This window comes from Apodemus sylvaticus, chromosome 7 (genome assembly GCF_947179515.1).
Source record: "Apodemus sylvaticus chromosome 7, mApoSyl1.1, whole genome shotgun sequence".
NCBI classification, from domain to species: Eukaryota; Metazoa; Chordata; class Mammalia; order Rodentia; family Muridae; genus Apodemus; species Apodemus sylvaticus.
This window is the reverse complement of record NC_067478.1, coordinates 132,567,794-132,586,961: the sequence shown is the minus strand read 5'-3', so window position 1 is coordinate 132,586,961 and position 19,168 is coordinate 132,567,794. Positions and strand designations below refer to the sequence as shown.

Below are 19,168 nucleotides of genomic sequence, written 5' to 3'. Positions count from 1 at the left end.
AAGATCAAGTGGGGAAATGGAGAGGAGAGATGTCTAATATAAGGGCCATTTGAGGGGTAGTATGGAAACCTGTACAGTAGAATCTTCCTAAAATTTATACATATATAAGTGTGATCTAAATGAAATCATCAAATAATGGGAGAGACAGAGTCCCCATGGCCATCTCTTCTCACCAAATGAAGTTTCCAGTCCTGGGCTTAGGTTATATCGAATTGACTTGTTCAGAGCTGTCTTGTGAGAATACCCAAGCAGCCCAGGTTATTTTCAGGACTATAGCTTGCTGACAGCAGAGACCATTTCTGAAAAGAACTAAGCAATTCAATGAACATGGAGAATCCAAGCTGATATGCCTACACAAAGCCTTTAACCCTATGTTCTATTGCCTTTGGTACAGGAAGGTACTCTGCATGCTACAAAAAGCAAAACATAAACACCAAGTCATCCACAATGGTGCCCTGCTTGCAAGATATGCTGGTGCAATAGAGTCAGAAAGTTTGTAAGAGTAACCAGTCAGTGTCTGATTTGACCTAAGGCCCACTCCACAAGAAGGAACCCACACCCAACTCTGGTTGGGTGGCCAGATACCTGAGACTGGGTAATGAAGGGGCAAAACCAAATGATACTCGTCCAAAAGAAAAAAGTGGCCATCAAACTAATCCTAATGGCATTTTGTCATACTCACGGATCAGCACTTTGCTCAGCCATCACCAAAGAAAATCCCTCCTGCAGGAGATGGAAACAAATACAGAGACCCACAGCCAGACATGAGGAGACTGAGAGAGCTAGAAACACTCAGCCCTACATTGGTTATGTTTACTAAATCCCTCCCCTGAGGGCTCAGGAAACCCCATGGAAGTGGAGGCATAAAGAGTGTAACAGCCAGCAGGGGTTGAAGGACACCAAGAAAACAGGCCCTCTCAATCCACAGGAGCAAAGATCGTATGAAATCAGAGACTGAAGCAGCAAGCTCAGGACCCACACAGGTTTGCACAAGGTCCTCTGCACATATATTATGAGTGCAAATGTAGGTTTGTTATGGGATTCCTGAGTCTGTTAATGAGTGTGTCACTGATTCTTACGCCTTCTTTTGGGCATTTTTCCTTCTCTTTGTTTATCTTGTACAACTCCAGTATAACAGGTTTTTATTGTAATCATTACATTTCATGTTTTCATAGCTCTTAGAAGTGTTCCTTCTTAGAAGTCTGTTTTTTTTTTCCTAATGGTATAAAAAGAGTAGATCCAGGTGGAAGAAGAGGTAGGGAGGGAATGGGAGAAGTAGAGGGAAGGAAGACTGTGATCAGAATGTTATGTGAAGAAAAAACAAAATTCTCTCTTCAATAAAAGAAAAGGAAAGAAAGTAAAAGTCATTATTTAGATGAAGGAAAGTGATAGAAAAAGGGAGCATGCTGCAGGAAGGAGGGTGGTGGGAGGAGGGTTGGGGGAGGAGGGTGGTGGGAGAAAGATGAGGGAGGAGGGTGGTGGGAGGAAGACAGACAAAACAAAGTGTTATAACATGTGTGTATAAAATGTAATTGTGAATCCTGTTATTTGCATGCTAACTAAAATTTTCCTTTAAAGGGCTGGAAGGAAGGTTCAGAAGTCAAGAGTACTCGTTGCTCTTGCAGAGGACTGGGGTTCAGCTCCCAAAATCCATCTTAGATTCTTCACAAACATCTGTAACAGCAGCTCCACAGGCTGCAATGTTGTCTTCTAACCTCTGCGGCACCCACAGGAGAGTGTTCAAACACCTACACACACACACACACACACACACATACACACACATACATGCATGCTTACATACATACATAAACATACATACATACATACATACATACACACATACATACATACACACATACATACATATAAACGTATATACATAGACACACATATGTAGACACACATACATACATACACACATACATACATACATACATACAAAAACACAATGTTTAAAACTCTGGGAGACTTCAGTGAGTAGACACATGAGTCTGTCCTTGAGAGTATTCTATAGTGAACTGTGAGTTGGTAGTTGATGGGTGTGGATCCCAGCTGTGTCTACATGATGTCCCATGAGTCAGGATGCTCTTGGGACTCACTTCTGTGACTGTGCACCTAGACTTCTTGGAGACCACTTGGAACTCAACTTTGATGATGTGACATAGTCAGCCATGACTCCATGGATATCTGTGTGTGGATGGAGGAAACAACTACTACTGTGACTGCATGGACAGTGGATTCACACGGCCACATTGTGAGGCTTTGATACCTCATTGTTGGTCAAAGCCTTGTCACAATGATAGAAGATGTGAAGACACTATTGACAGCTAAGTTTGTCACTGCTGGCCTAGATAAATAGGCGCCCTGTGTAAGACAGACATAAATGTGCTGATCTGTCCTCCAAGGATCAATAGTACTTCATAGGCCTGCCTTCCTACCTTGGAGCCTCAGGCAGTGTTAGTATCTGTCAGCCTGGATTCACACTAATTGTCCTCTGAGAGGCTCCACCCAGCAGCTACTGAAAGAGATGAGAAGACCCACAGCTAAATGTGAGACCAAGCTCAGGAAGTCATGGAAGAGTTGTGGGGAGGATTGGGGAACCTTTAGGGGATAGGGACTCCACAGAAGACCATCAGAGTCAACTGTCCTATACCCTTGGGAGTTCCAAGAGACAAACCATCAGCCAAGGAACATAGGAGTGCTGGACCTAGGCCCCTGCACTTATGTAGCAGATGTGCAGCTTTGTCTTCATGTAGGACCCCCAACAACCTGATTGGGGGCTGTCCCTGACTCAGATGCCTGACTGTGGATCCTGTTCCCCTAACTGGGCTGCTTTGTCTGGCCTCAGTGGGAGAGGCTGTGCTAAGCGTCACAGTAACTTGAGGTGCCTGGGTGGGTTGGTACCCAGGAGGGACTTCCCTTTTCTCTGATGTGAGAGGGAGAGGTGAGGGAGACTGGGAGGAAAAGGGGAAGTGGAGGGGTGCAAATAGTTTGTAAAGTGAATCAGTAAATAAATAAATAAATAAATAAATAAATAAATAAATAAATAAATAGAAAAAATTAAAAGCTTAGGAGAGAGCATATCCTGTTCTAGCAGAGAAACAATATTTGGTTCCTAGCACTCACATGGCAGCTCACAACCATATGTGTCCCCAGTCCCAGGGTATCAGTCATCCTTTAATGACCTCTGCAGACCCTGAATTCATGTAGTACATAGACATATAAGCAGGCACAAGTCCATTCACATAAAATTTTAAAACTGAAACATTTTTAAGAGGAACTAGAAAAAGTTAGGGGAGGGCTGCGTGTGTGGGTGAGCGCCTGGGCTAGGCCTCCCCACTTCCAACAGGGTGCTTGCTTCAGCTCTGGGGCACTGCCTAGGCTTGTGGCCTGGCATCCAGCGGGATGGAGGAGGCCGTGCTTGCCTGGGGAGGCCGAACTCAAATGGTCCTGCCCAGCGCATTGGCCAAGGCCCAGGAGTCAGCTGGAGGTGTGCACCGAGGAGCAGCAGGGCCCGCGGGAGGCGCTGCTGTGGCTGCCTCTGCCCTACAACGGCCTGACGTCACTGCCGCGGGCTCTGGGTGGCGGCTTCCTGCACCTCCAGCTCCTGGACAGAAGGGGGCGGCAATGAGCTCAGGCGCTGGGACCCGAGCTGCCACCGCTGAGCGGCCTGCGCACAACCAGCTTGGCTGCCCAGGCTCGCTGCCCGGCCGCCGCTCTGTCTGCTGCAGCCTCCAGTGCTCAACCTTAGAGGCGGCTGCTACCAGGAGGTGCCCGCCTAGCTGCTGAGCTGCAGACCCTCAGCCTGGGCGGCAACCGGCTGCAGAACATCCCAGCCCGCAGAGATCCAGAACTTGTGGAGTTTAGAATGTTTATGCCTTGGAGGAAACTTCATGAAAGAAATCCCACCAGAATTAGCAAATCTGCCTTCTGTCATTTGATTTTAAGAGCTCTGACACCTGGGCTTCGAGGGGGGCTCCCACTTCTCAGATGAGAAGGGGAGGGGAAAGGGGGTAGAGGCTGTATGAGGGCGGGGCCCTGGGAGGAGGGAGTGGCTGATACCGGGATGTAAGAGAATAAATTTTAGAAAAAGTACTCTGATCTTCTGTAATCATTATGTTTACAAAATGGCATTCTAGAGTATTCCACTTTCCCTTTGGACTCTATTAGCCCGAATATGAAAGTATTATTTTACTTTTTTTCCTACCCAGGGTTCCTTGTTTGATAATCATTTGGATGAAATTTTCATAATAGCAGGAAGTTTTCAGACTGTATTGCTTTATTAAATGTTTCTATTTTCCTATGCATTCATTATTTTTTAGAATTTTAATTTTGTGTGCTTGTGCAAACACCAGTGCATGTGTTCATGAGTGAGTGTATGTGTGTGCGTGTGTGTGAAGTGTGTTGAGTTCACATTCATAGCTATCCCTAAATGCAAGTGGTCTTCAGGCCACAGGCTAGACACACCTCAATGGCCACAGTCACTCCTCATAGAGAATAGAATAAAAAGAGCACTACTGTGCATGTGTGAGCTATACTGAGAAACTCAGAAGTCTTGCTTATTGCAGGTTTTCACAACATCTCCTGATTGAAAAATGGTCCACACCAGCTGATAATGTCAGAACTCCTGAGGCATCAGGCAACAACCTCACAGCAAGAGATCTGGAGCGCACAAGGAATGTCCACACACAATCTCAATTTCATATAACTAGAGATGTCATAAACTACATTAGGGAAAAGGCTAAGAACTTGAATTTGCAAATTGCTCTAAATATATGAAGAATTGATTTGGAATTTTGATGGTGATTGATTGCATTGAATCTATAGATTGCTTTTGGCAAGATGGCCAGATTTGATATATTAATCCTGCCAATCCTTGAGCATGGGAGTTCTTTCCATCTTCTGAGATCTTCTTTGATTTCTTTCTTTAGAGACTTGAAATTCTTGTAATACAGATCTTTCACTTGCTTTGTTAGAGTCACACCAAGGTATTTTAAATTATTTGTGATTATTGTGAAGGGAGTTTTTCCCTAATTTCTTTCTCTGTCTGTTTATCCTTTGAGTGCAAGAAAGCCCCTGATTTGTTTGACTTAATTTTATATCCAGCCACTTTGCTGATGTTGTTTATCAACTTTAGGAGTTCTTTGGTGGAATTTTTAGGGTCACTTAAGTATACTATCATATCACCTGCAAATAGTAATACTTTGACTTATTCCTTTTCAAATTGCATCCTTTTGACCTCCTTTTGTTGTCTAATTTCTCTGGCTAGGAAATCAAGTACTATATTACATAGGGATGGAAAGAGTGTGCTGCCTTGTCTGGTCCCTTATTTTAGTGGGATTGCTTCAAGTTTCTCTCCATTTAGCTTGCTGTTGGCTACTGATTTGCTGTATATTGTTCTTCCTATGTTTAGGAATGGGCCTTAAATTCCTGATATTTCTAAGACTTATAATGAAGAGGTATTGGATCTTGTCAAATGCTTTCTCAGCATCTAATGAAATGATCATGTTTGTTTGTTTTTTTAGTTTGTTTATATAGTGGATTATGTTGATGGATTTCCATATCTTAAACCATCCCTGAATCCCTGGGATGAAGCCTATTTGATCATGATAGATGATTGTTTTGATGAGTTCCTGGTTTCATTTTGCAAGAATTTATTGAGCATTTTTGCATCCATAATCATAAGAAAGTTTGTCTGAAGTTCTCTTTCTTTTTTGGGGTCTTTGTGCAGTTTAGGTGTCAGAGTAATTGTGCCTACATAGCCACTACCCATACATTGGGTAGTGTTCCTTCCATTTATAATTAGTAGAATAATTTACAAAGAATTGTTATGAGTTTTTCTTTGAAGGTCCGATACAATTCTGCATTAAACCCATCTGGTCCTGGGCTTTTTTGTTTTGGAGACAATTAATAACTGCTTCTATTTCTTTAGGGGTTATGATACTGTTTAGATCATTTATCTGCTCCTGATTTAACTTTGGTATTTGGTATCTGACTAGAAAATTGTCCAGTTCATCCAGATATTCCAGTTTTGTTGAGTATAGGATTTTTTAGTTGGATAGGATGAGGTTTTAAATTTCCTCAGTTTCTGTTGTTTTGTATCCCTTTTCATTTCTGATTTTCTTGATTTGGATACTGTCTCAGTTGCCTCTGGTTAGGTTGGCTAAGGGTGTATCTATCTTGTTGATTTTCAGAGGTGCTTAGGCAAGTATACTCAGTATATACCCTGGGGATTGTAGGAGACAAACTGACATCTACCATCTTAGATTCTCTGGTGACTTTATCCTTTAATTTTATTACCATTAAACTCAACAACTCTCTTCACCTAAACAGAAGATATTTAGACTGTCTCCATCACATAGTTTTCAAGACTTACTACTTTATTTATTTATTTTTTTTATTGTGTGTTTAGATGTATGTGCAATGTGTGTGACCTTCCCCTGATCTTGAGAGGGCTAACCAAACCTTAATTGTCTACCACAATCAGTCTTCTGTTGACCTGGGTGGAGTCTTCCAACATAGATGGAAGTCTCAGGCCTTCCCCCCACTTCAGCTTCCTGCAAGAAAACAGACTGTTCATTGAGCTTGCTTTGCAATTCAATCCAGCAAAGAAAGATCTTTGGACTTTTCCCCTTATATATTGAGAGCTGAACATTAAACTTTGAGACTTGATCAGAATGAATTTTGTCTTGGCTCATTATTTTCTCTTGCCTGTCCCTCTTTCATCCCCAGCTCTCCTTCCTGGTGGACCCAGTTCTCTGTGGCTGCTCAACAGCTACTTATGCATACTTAGATACTGGTGTCATTGTGTTATGGATGGGCCTGGTGCTGTTCTGAACCAATCACCTAATGAATGAAGGTGCCCATCACTGGGCAAGTAGGCTGGACTTCTTGGTTGGACAGAGAAAGAGAGGAAACAGGAGAGAGTTACTTCCTCTAGGAACCAGGTCAGTAGAGAGGTCAGATGTAGCTGTTAGAGTTTCTTAGTATCATGGTGGATTTGCAAGGATCTTCCACCAGAGGGATCAGATTTTAATAAGGCTTACAAGATTAAATTTATTTGCTGCACTGTAAGACTGAGTTACCATTGTTTCTCAACTAATTTTGTGCTACATTTTCCTCCATGTTGCACCTCATCTGGGTTCAAGAGAGAAAGGTATAGTGGCCAAGTGTGTGTTTGCCTGAGGTGCTCCACAAAGGTCGTGAGGGATTTGAAGCACAGGGTTGGAGTGGTAGCAACCCACCAATAGGAACCTAGCGAGCTAGGTGGAGATGTTTCAAGAGCTCCTGGACAGTGACTCTCCATGAATCTCCAGTGCATGGCCAGCCAGGCCCCTGGGGCAGAGGGTTTGAGGCACAAGCATGGGAACGTACCAATCACACTTTTTAAATATTTCACTCAACATCATTGCATCCATGTTGAGATAAGGGGACAAATTGAATAAGTAATTTCCCCTCTGATACCATGTAAATTAAAGAAATAACTCAAGTATGTAGCTTATAAATAATACTATAATTTTCATTTTTAGTTACTTAAAAAATAGGCTATTCCATTGATTCTAAAGTGTAACTAGGTAATCCCTAGTCTCAAAGAGAGTCTATCCTTTGGCATCACTAACCCAAACCACAGACACTTTGGAGTAGTGAGAAGGCTGTTGAATATCCTCTAACCTGTATAGATAATGTATATATTTGAGAGCTGTGGGAATGAACACTACAACAAAAGATCTATAACATCAAAGTGCCTGGCTAGATACCCTACATGTCTCACAGGAAATTGCCCATGTGTTATGATATACAAAAAAATGTAGTAAGTCTCTCTCTCTCTCTCTCTCTCTCTCTCTCTCTCTCTCTCTCTCTCTCTCTCTCTCATCTCTCTCCTCTCTCTCTCTCTCTCTCTTTCTCTCTCTCTCTCTCTTTCTCTCTCTCTCTCACACACACACAGAGAGAGAGAGAGAGATAAATATAGATATAAATGATATATAGATGATATCGATATAAATGACATATAGAAATAGATCAACTATGTTTTTAAAATTGTAAACTAGTAGGTTTTAATGGAGCCTTAATATTATTATTAACTTTTCCTTTTCTCTGATAAATGCTATATTTCCAAGATAGATTAATTGTCTACAGTCCATTGTCTACTTACATCCTTTAAACAACTGTGTTCTAACAAAAGTCCCTTAACCATCTGTATTTTACTTCACTCCTGACCCTTATAAAGTATTCCAAGTGAAACACACATAACTCAAGATTCAAAACTAATGTCTAAAAACTTGGGAAAATGCAGAACATTTCTTTTAATTTGTGGAGTATCATATGCATAATCATCAAATTACCTAAAACATTCATAATTACATTTTGCTTAAGAGATGTATAATCCCCATTGTATAGCGATCCATTCATTAACTGATGGACAATTAACCTGGTTCTATTTCATGGCTACTGTGAATACAGTGGGATGAACAGGGATGGTTCTCTCTATTAGTCAATGATTGCTCAGCCCATATCCTTTACTGTATGTACAAAGTTGATTATTTACATTTAGAATCTATAGAAAATATCACAACCTATTATACTTCTAATAAGCCTTCATGGTATATTAGAAAATGAGTCATGATCTACCTCAAAGCAAACGGACATTGGAATAACCCAAGGACATATGAGTTAACACAGGCTTCTGTTGCTTGGTTTGTCAAACTAAAATATCCTTGTCCAAGAATAGGAAAATGCAAGACTCCAGATAACATGCTTATGGGCTTTCTGATGTCAGCACAAGTTTGCAACAGTGAATGTATACAGTGGAATGCAGTCCCTGGAAATACACCTAACAAATCTCTTGATCTCCCTAGTAGTACACTTCTCCACACCTGATGACAGCACCAATTCTGAACTTAGATTTCCCCAAAGAAAGCAAGGAAACTTGTTTTAACCTCTGTTCTACCCACTATGACCTAGCAAACTCTTGGGCCTCATCATTGATTACTAGAAGGAAAGCATATTGATTTGTACTGGGGATACATGTGTTTTCCATTTAGAGGTATTCTAGAAGCTGTATAAAGCCATGCCCAGTAACAACACAGATGACAATGTACTGGACTCTCTAAGTGACGTCTGTCCCTTTGTGGGCTCTGATATCTCGCCTCATTCAGCCATCTGCACAGCACTTCCTGGGAAATATGGGACTTCCCCATTCCTTTGGATCTGTCTTAGGGAACAGATACACTGAAAAGATCTTCAACAGGAAATGAAATCAGAGCTTTTTCTCCAGTACCTGATTAGGAGCGGGCCTTCATCCCTGTGAGTAAACCCCATCCTTGTGGTAGGTGAGATTCCTGCAGCTTTATGTTTCTGTTTAAAGTTCTATTCTCCTCCCTACAGTCCAGTGTATTCTGAAATCAACATTAATCGTTAGAAGGAATTTGTTTTTGTCTCCACAGTTTACCTAATTTTGTCAATGATTTCTCTAGGCAAAAGAAATGTCTATGTCATGGTGCAGCACTCATCTGAAAATGTCTTTTAATGTGACTTTCATATGTGATATGACAGATTTTTAGTTGTTGGATAAAAGCTTATTGTTTTTATAAAAATCAACATAAACCATGTAAGTTGGAGACTAAACATGAGCATTCAAAATCTGAGTTTTAAAAAAAAAATCTCTGTATGCAAAGACTTTAACAGAGGTGACAGTAATGTTTTTGGATTGTGATTGATGAAAACTGGTCATTTATCCAATATAATTCTAGCATCAGATTTAATAGAAATACAGTTAAAATGTGGACATTTGTGAATCAATGATATGCCTGGCTCTCTCAGCTTTCTTCACACATAGATATTACAGGTATATATCAATATTGTCCTTTATAAACAGAAAGCTATTGACTTTTTCAGAAATATTTTCTTTCTAAACAATGATGAGTACTATAAAAGTATATCAAGACAGGTTGGATTATTTTAAGGGAACATTCTTTATAACATTCTATATAGAGATCTTAATTCAAGTTCTTATATAAAGTAAGAATATTAATTTTTCATTATCATTTGTTAAAATTATTTGATATATTTTTAGTTTATATGCACTGGTATTTTGACGGTATGTATGAATGTGAAGGTGTCAGGTCCCTGGAACTGGAGTTACATACAGTTACAAGGGTCATGTGTATGCTGGCAATGGAGTGTGGATCCTCTAGGAGAGGAGCCAGTGCTCTTCACCACTGACCCATGCCCCCATCTCTTAATTATATTTTGGAATATTTAATAATCTTATGAATATGATTGTTCTGCCTGCTTGTTCGATCAAAACTGCATACAGTTCCTCAAATATGAGCAGACTAGAACCATCTCTTCAACAACAAATTACTGTTTTTAGCACATTGTTTTGAAAGATAATGTTGAATTCCAATAAAGCAAAAATGCACTCATGTCTACAGATATTCATGTATACACATGCAGAACCCATGTGTAGAAATATGTGTTTATGGTGTTGAACATGAGAGATAGAGTTCCATCGCATGCACAATTCCATCATGAGGGAAAGGAAGCAAAATAAGTGTAAATTAAATATTCTTGGTTTTTTTCAGGGAAAACTCTTGTAGTGACAAAGCGGGGCCACATTCTTGAGATAAAAGACTCCAAAACAATTGAAAATGTCAAATAATTGGGAAGACTCTTGAAGACAACGGTGTCCTACCTGATCCAATGAAGCTATCTCCATGTTGTCTCAAAATAAAACCTTGAATACTACAGAAGAAGTGGCTCTTCAGATACTTTTGCTTTGCCAGGCTGAGGTTGAGACTGTGGGCAACATTCTTGTGTTTCTTCATAATTTATCTCCAGTTTTGACTGACACTCATCTGAGGCCCATTCATGTCATTCTATCAAACTTAGCTGTGGCCAATACCTTCAATCTCCTCCTCTTGACATTTCCAAACCATATGACAGTTTTGGCTCCAAGGAAACCTCCAACTGACCTCACATGTAAGCTTTCATACTTCTTTCACATGGTGTCTCAAAGCACAAACATGTGTTCTACCTGTGCCCTGACCACCTACCAGTTTGTCACTCATGTTCCTGGTAATTGGGCTAGGGTCATGCTCAGAGAAATACCCCCAAGTTCATGAGATATTCCTGTTACAGTTGCTGGTTTTTCAGTGTCTTAAATAATGCATACATTCCAATGAATGCTAGCGGTCCACAGAAAAGACACAATGGCACTGATTCTAAAGGTAAGTGGATCTGATCCCTCTCTGTTGTCAGTGTTGGCATTAGCTTATTGCGGTTTGCCCAGGACATTTTATTTATCAGCATCATGATCTGGACCAGTTTTCTCTATGGTGATTCACCTGAAGAGACACCACCAGAGAATGCACTATATACACAACCACAATCAGAAGCTCAGAGTCTATGCTGAGACCAGAGCAGCCCACACTACAGTCATGCTGGTGGTCACATTTGTGACCTTTTATCTTCTAGACTGTATTTGTACTTTCTTTCACAATTCTTTTGTGAACACTCATTTATGGGGGAGGTATGTCAAAGAAGTTCTGACTGTAAGCTTGCCCACCGTTTCTCCCTTGCTGTTGATCTTTAGGGATCCTAAGGGTCCTTGTTGAAGACCCTTCATGGTAGGGCTGCAAAGACATGTGACTGGGGTAACAAGTCTGGAGCAAGAGTGAGGTCAAGATGTGTCCAACCCATGAGAACCTAAGCCTGAGAAGGAGTAGGACTGTTCCCTCCTCTCCAGAGTCGGACCCTTGTATGTAGCCTGTACAACTTCCACGTCTGCCACACAATATAGTCATGGATCCTGGTGGCCAGGTTTTGCCTTAAACTTCCTATCTCCTTATTAAGACAAGCCCAGCTATCAGTGCGAGTTCTTCTTCATGTGACTGATGAATTTCAAGCACCTCAGCCTCTGGCAATGATGTACACTCAACACAAAACACTCCCCACACACCAGGGTTTAACAGCCATTCTTCACCCCTAATAAAGAGAACTAATTCAATATAAATTGTCTCCAGAGAAGGTTTTTTATCCTGAAGTCACATTGGCTGAGATCCTGTTAAACCATCTACCAGGCTAAGCTTCGGTGCTTCAGGTAAAGCAGGTGGGCTGTGGTACTATCATATCCCAAGGGCAGAGCAGACTTGGGGCAGAAACTGGCACACTATGAGGATCCAACCGGATCTCTGGTTCAAGCAGGACTGCATGAGTCCATGCCAACCTTTGACATCATCCCAAAGGCCCCAAGCCGCCATAATCTGAGGTCCCTCAGACTGATTTTTCTATTTTGTTTTGATTTATGCAATCAAGTCTGGTTTAGAGGCATGGAAAGGACAATGAAATCATCCGGCCATGTTACTCCACAAACCTCTACCTGAACCCCAACAGTCCATGTGGGCACTGGCAAAAACCTTCTAACTTTCTCTCCACAAAGGGGGTAAAACAGTTACACGGCAGCCAAAAAATACTGCTAGGGTAGTTACCTGAACTCTTAAACCTGCAGTAAGGTGATATTTGGGGACACTATGGAATCCCCTGATAGCTGCAAAGCTTCTGAAATATTCTTCTCTTGATCAGGTATTTCTTTTCCTTTTCTATCATGGGAAATATCTCATCATAAAAATCATGCAGATTATGAAATTAAACTCCTGTGTAATAAAACTAACTTCAAATAAAACTCCCCTCTTTGGGGGATGGAATTAATGAAACAGCACCATTTATGGTCATGGGAAATTCTTACAACTGACTCACAGATCCAGGTCTTTTACCTGACCTGGCACAGTGACAGCTAAGAAGGGAAAACTCCATCCTTCCCCTTTTTGCTTTTCATAGCTATTAGGGATGTTTTTGTACAATGTGTGATGATGTGTCTCTGTCCCTCTTTGCCTGTCTAAGAAAGCGTTAATATAAATTTGTTAAAATAAAAAGCCCATGACCTCTATCAAAGCGCAGATTTGTAAGGTGGACTTCTGGACAGAGGGAGGGAGTCTGGTATAGGGAGATTTTCTTCTAAGACACTCAGGAAGTCTTACAGCAAAATAGAGGAGAGGAAACTAGCCATGTGTCAGATTAGTATAAATGTGATAACTGAATTATGAGCTAGTTGGAACAAGCCTCACTTAAGGAAGGATTCTCTTCCCCTACTTGAATACAGGCTTTCCTGAGGTCATGGACAAAGTGCTAATGCAGAGCAGCCACAAGGGGACAGTACACCATCACTTTCTAACTGGCTGCAAGGCCAGCAGAATTCCTGACTTCCTTATTGGCAAAGTTTGGGGGCCCCATGCCCTCAAACTTCCTTCTTATTTCCTGCTAAGGGACTATCAGGGAACAGGGACCACTCAACTACACAGTGCCTCCTAAAGGGCCAGCAGGGAGTGCTGGCTGCACTGCACTTCAGCGCCTCCCACAGGGCAGGCAGGAAGTTCTTACTTCACAGCTCCTCAGTGCTGTGCACCAGGGACAAATTCAATCCTCAGGCCGACTCCAGATATGAGCCACAGGAAGTAATTACTGCACATATGGATGCCCAGTTTTCTTCTCTGTCACAGAGGGGACTTCTGATTCACGGGGAATGTGTGGTTGTTTGAGCTGCCAAGTCACTTTTCTCAGAGTTGAGTACTAAGATTTGGGGGTGGGTGGGATGGTGTATGTTTTTAAAGAGTGTCAGTCATTCTACACTGGCCTCGAACTACCTGTGGGGAGGATGATGCTGAGTGTCTGGTCCTCTTGCTTCTACCCTTCAATCCTAGGTTTCTGGCCATAAGACACCACATTGATTTGATGTTGGCCTAGAACACAGGGACTCCTGCATGCTACTGATACTAAGCTATATCACTAATCCTGTTGTTGTTGTTGTCGTCATCGTTCTTGTTGTTTTTAGGATTCACACTGCCACCCAAACTAGACTATTTTTCTCTATATGTACAGGCTGGTCTTGACCATAAGACTAGTCTCTTACACAGGAGACAGGCCTACTGAGCCTTCAGACATGAGATGATATGCATATACCTTCACCATAGCTCTGACATCTAGTCTTAGTTAAAATCCACAAACTCCCTAGAAATGACTAAATGTGAGTCAGGAGAAATTGCCCAAGGAGAGAGGGCACTAAATGTTGAAACAGCAGAATGAACCCCCATCTTGCCACTTCCCTCTGCTGCATGTTTGGGCTCAGGCTTGTAGTCACTTGTGCCTTCTCTTCTGTCCATCGTGAAGCATAGAGAAGTTAGATGAGGTTAGCTCCACAGCTGCTAGTCAGAACACACCTGCTTACCTGGGCAAGAACAAGAAATGTGCACACACTCAAAGGAATGGAAGCAATCTTCAGATGTGTCCAGCTGAGTGCAGGCTCCAGGTAGAGACTTGAAGCTGAGATGAGACTGGACCCCAGCTGCACAGCAGGTTGCTGCTCATCAGAAGGGTCTGTAGATTCACCCTGGTCACAATAGCCATCATTCTCACACAATGTGGAACTTGGTGGGGTGTCTGATTTCCTGTTGATAAGGCGAATGGTGGCCTGGAAGGAAGAAGCATAGCGAGGCAGGAGGTGAGGAACTCCAGGGTAGAAATGGTGGAGAGAGAGGGCACAGCTGCCCCTGGAGTCACCCCACAGCTGTGGTTTTCATAAGCTTTGCTCTGAGTTAGGTCTGAGGGCTCAAGTCATGTGAACTATCATGGCTTTGGCAGGGGAATAAGTGTGGGTGGGGTTTGTAAAAGGTTGGCAGTAGGCTGCTTTGTAGAGGACTCCCACAGAGACACTGCAGGCCTCATTCTCAACTTGGGAACCCATTTTAGGGAAGGTTGGACAGGCTGGCTAGGGAGGCTTCTCTAAGGAAAGATTATAAAGAATACCATGTGCACTGTGAGAAACAGAGCAAAGGACAGACACTTCCCGTCGATCCACTCTGATGTTTACTCAGGCTGGAGGAGAGGACACAGGGCTACTGTTCTGCAGACAACTCTGGGGCACTTTTGCGCCTCAGCCCACTCCACTGAGCATGGCCCTGTGAAAAGCCAGACCTGCCTGCCTGGGATTTTACCTGGACAGGTCTGGGCTGCTGTGCACATGTCTTCCTGCGCAGAATGGGCCTGTGACCACACTGGCTCCTGGACATCTGGCCTGGCTTCCCTAAGGTGCTATCTGATTCCCAGCCAGACTGACCCCCACCCATGACTCACAAGCCATGGAGCTGGGGCTGGTCCTCTTCTGGACTTAAAAGCAGAATGAAACAGGAGGGAGGGTCTTAATGACTTGAAAACACACAGATCATACTGGGCTGCTGCCTGGCCACAGCACCCATCTGGCTTGCCAGTGACTCTCTGTTTCCTTTGGCTATGCCCTCACCCTCCCCTCTCCCTGCTCTCAGCATCTCTGCTCTCCACTTCAGGCTCAGAAACCATGAGGTGGTCTTTCAGGGGTTTCTATTAAATTGTTCTGAAGTGACAGAAAATTAAGTTCCTAAATGTGCCACAAGGAGGCGCACTCATCATTTCTCACAAAGGACAAGACAGAGTAAGGAATAAATGAATGAGGACTTGCACCCACCTGATCCTGGGAAGGACTCCAGGATCCAGCTTCTTTCCTTGGAGCAGGGTTCTTGTGGGAGAATGGCAGCAGCAGCAGAGATTTTGGAGGCCATTCATGATTGTCTTCCTCCTGCCCTTGCAGTGGTATTGCCAGGTTTGAGGGGAAGCTCAGCTTGCACCCTGAGGCTGGCCATCAGAAATGGGCTTTTCCTGAATGACCACAGCTTTCCAATGGACAGCTTCTTCCTGATTGATGGCCACTTCCTGGGTGAGGTTATTTTCCTCCATAAGGGTCTCTTTCTGAAAGGTATCCCCAGAGGAGGAGCCTGTGAGGGTTACATTCTTGGGAGACTGCAGGGATCCAGAGAGCTGCTCTTGGGGATTGCAGGAGGACATATTCCTGTCAGGCTTGTATGTGATGACTCTCATGGTCCTGACAGTTGTGGGGTTCGGGGTGCCTGGGAAAATCTGCATGGAAGTGGGAAACATACCACACTTCCTGATCATGGGGTGCCTCATGATTTGGTGGATGGTGGGCCTCCTGGTGGAACTGATCATCAGAAGTTTGATGATGACATTGAAAATAACAATGGGAACATGAGTAGGAATGCTGAAGTTTGCTGCAAAGATCTGCTGCTTCAAGTCTACAGAAGACCTGTCTCCAAATGGCACGCTCCCAGACACCATGAGGAACAAGAGGACCCCTAAACTCTGGGTATACTCAGAGAGGCCCTCATATTCATCTGCCTCCAAGAGTTCTGGGGCACAAAAGGGCAGTGTGCCACAGAAACCGGCCAGTTTCTGCCTAGAAATCAGTATAGCATCCTGGCCAAAATCATACAGCTTGGCATTCCCCTGAAGTCAATCAGAATGTTGCTGGCCTTTATGTCTCTCTGAACAGTGTGATGGTCACATCAGTACTGCACCACATGTACTATCTGGGCAAAGTTCTTCGAGCCTCACTGTCCTCTAAAGACCCCCTTCTATGATGCGGTCTAGTAGCTCTCCCTCTGAGGCATCCTCCATTATGAGGTAGGTAGTCTTGTTTCTCTTCTCTGGAACACATGAAACAGTTTGATAATGTTAGGATGGCTAATTGATTTCATTATCCTGGCTTTCCTGAAGATGACTGAGGCATCAGTCTTGGTGTTTTGTAAATATTTTACAGCCACAGAGGTTAATGTGAAGATATGGAAGGCCAGTTTCACCACTGAAAAGATTCTTTTGCCCATGGTGGTCAGCAAAGTGCCTTCTAAAGCATTAGACACACACTGTGACATAGATCAAGTTGACAGGGACCAACTGCAAACTGAAAAATACATAGGACTAAAGACAGAAAGAAATGCTCACTGGAAAGGACAACCATCCTCTCCCCTGATCTCAGCACATACTGAGTCCCAAGGCACCAAGAAAATCTGGTTCCAGAGGAGTGGTTAAGACAACAGTCCTTCCACAACTCACAGTGTCCAGGCTGCGGAGTTGGCTCTGGCGTCCAGAATGTCTGCTAGTCCTGCAGAGAACCTGCATTTGGTTCTCAGGACCCAGGTCAGGAGGTCTGCAACTGCCTTCACTTTGGCATTAGGAGATCCTACATCTCTGTCCTCTAAGGGCACAGGACACTCACAGGCACTACATGTCATTTGAAATACTGATACAAATCTTTCTATATAATGCTTTTTATGACCTTTGACGGTCAGAAAAGGGCATCAGATTCTCTGGAAGTGGAACTATAGACAGTTGTACTGAGAGTTCTGGTTTGCTTAAAACCAAGATATAAGCTGGGCAGTGGTGGCACATGCCCAAGTAGCACTTGGGAGGCAGAGGGAGGTGGATTTCTGAGTTTGAGGCCAGTTTGGTCTATAGAGAGATTTCCAGGAGAGCCAGGGCTACACAGAGAAACCCTGTCTCAAAAAATTAAAAAAAAAAAAAAAAAAAAAAAAAAAACAGATTTGGTATTTGCATATGTTGTTGCTTTTATTCCAGGTGTGTGACAAGCAGCTCTTAACCAACTATAACACCAGTTCTAGAAAATCTGACTCCTTCTTCTGACTTCCACAGCCTGGATTAAGGAGGTGGTGCTCAGACACACATGGAGGAAAAATACTCATATGCATAAATGAAAACATAAAATATTCTAACTTATCAAATGTAACTTAAAATAATAAAAAGTAAACTAGAAAATAATAAAGAACAGGGAAAAGTAAACTCATACATCAAGCCAATAAATACATAAACCATAACCATAAAGTAGAAATGATAGTCCCCAAAGTACAGAGAAACTCACTATTTCAGGGTCCAAAGCTCCCAAAGTCCAAGTATAATCTCTAAACAGCATCAAACTCCAGCTGCTTTCCAACCAACCTGCAGCTTCTGTCCTGTGACAACAGGCGGCAGCCTCTGCCAGAGCTGTAAGGGGGCAGGGGTTCATCATTCCCTACAATGGGTCCTTGTGAGGTCACAGCAAGAAATGGACCAATGATGTTTAGGCACACAACGCACTAGTTTCCTCACATTCTGTCTCGAAGTACAGGGAGTCTGATCTTGGTCAGTGGCACAGTAGGGGCTGGCTACCTTCAAATGTCTGTCCCCATTGTTGCCGAGTGATGTACTTCTTCCTGCTAGGGCCACTGCTCAAGGCCCATAATTTGCCCCAAACCACACAATTAGAAACATTGTTCAAACACTTGAAACTCTGGGGAAATTTTGACACCCTAATTTTAATGAGGACACTTTCCTTGTTAACAAGGAATCCTAAGAATGATGATGGGCTCCAGAGCTCAGTCCTCCTCAGTTATGGACTCTGGTGTTCATCGACTACTATTTGAACAGTGTTCAGCTTTTCACTTAGACCCCAGCCTTTATGACAACTTTGTAATAACTCAGGTCTACACTGAAAGGATTCAATTATTATTTTTTGCAAACACACATTGATGGGTGCTAAATGATAGTCATTCACTACATTAGTAATTGGGGCAAAATACTGTTTTCCAAGATGCCCAGGGTTTGAGACAATCACCTGCAGGGCTTAGGGGAAGATGACACCATTCATCCCATGTTCCCCATTATGCCTGAGACTTCTCACCAAAGCCCAGGATCCAGAGAAACTAACAATTCCCCTCTGTTTTTCCAAAGGCTCAGGAGTTTGTATGGGAGTTCTGTGAAGTGCTGGGCAGACCATTCCAGCACTCGACACTCTGTTCCTCAACATGTTCTTTCAGTTCTTTGGAAATCAGAACACAAGAGCACAGGATCCTTTGCTTCAACATCACTATTGCCCCACTCCTGTGCCTGATCAAACACTAACTCTTCTACCACATTTGCCCTCCTTAAGACTGAAGATCCCCCATGCCATGACAACTGCAGACAGAGGTACCCAAGTAGGTGGAGGGACAAGCTGTGGTGTGTCCCACCACATAAAGTTCTTCAAGGAAGTACAAATCTGGCTGTTCTTAGACTTACATTTATTCTGGTCTTGAATTCTTTTCAGCTGCCCACCTCCATAATTTGAATCACCAGAATGGGATCTGAGCTTTGCCTTTGGCCTTTGCATGGAGTCATGACATTTGAAATGCCAGGAAGATCCTAAGATCACCAGTTAGGAGGCAGCTTTCTGCTAAAGCAAAGACACAAT

The 19,168-nt window shown here is 42.9% G+C and overlaps 2 pseudogenes; one reads left to right on the top strand and one right to left on the bottom strand.

Annotated features, from left to right (window-relative positions):
* The first annotated feature begins 10,706 nt into the window (after positions 1-10,706).
* On the top strand, positions 10,707-11,618 carry LOC127689475 (vomeronasal type-1 receptor 4-like; annotated as a pseudogene).
* Positions 11,619-15,705: 4,087 nt separating this feature from the next.
* On the bottom strand, positions 15,706-16,817 carry LOC127689866 (sperm motility kinase X-like; annotated as a pseudogene).
* Between the last annotated feature and the right edge of the window lie 2,351 nt (positions 16,818-19,168).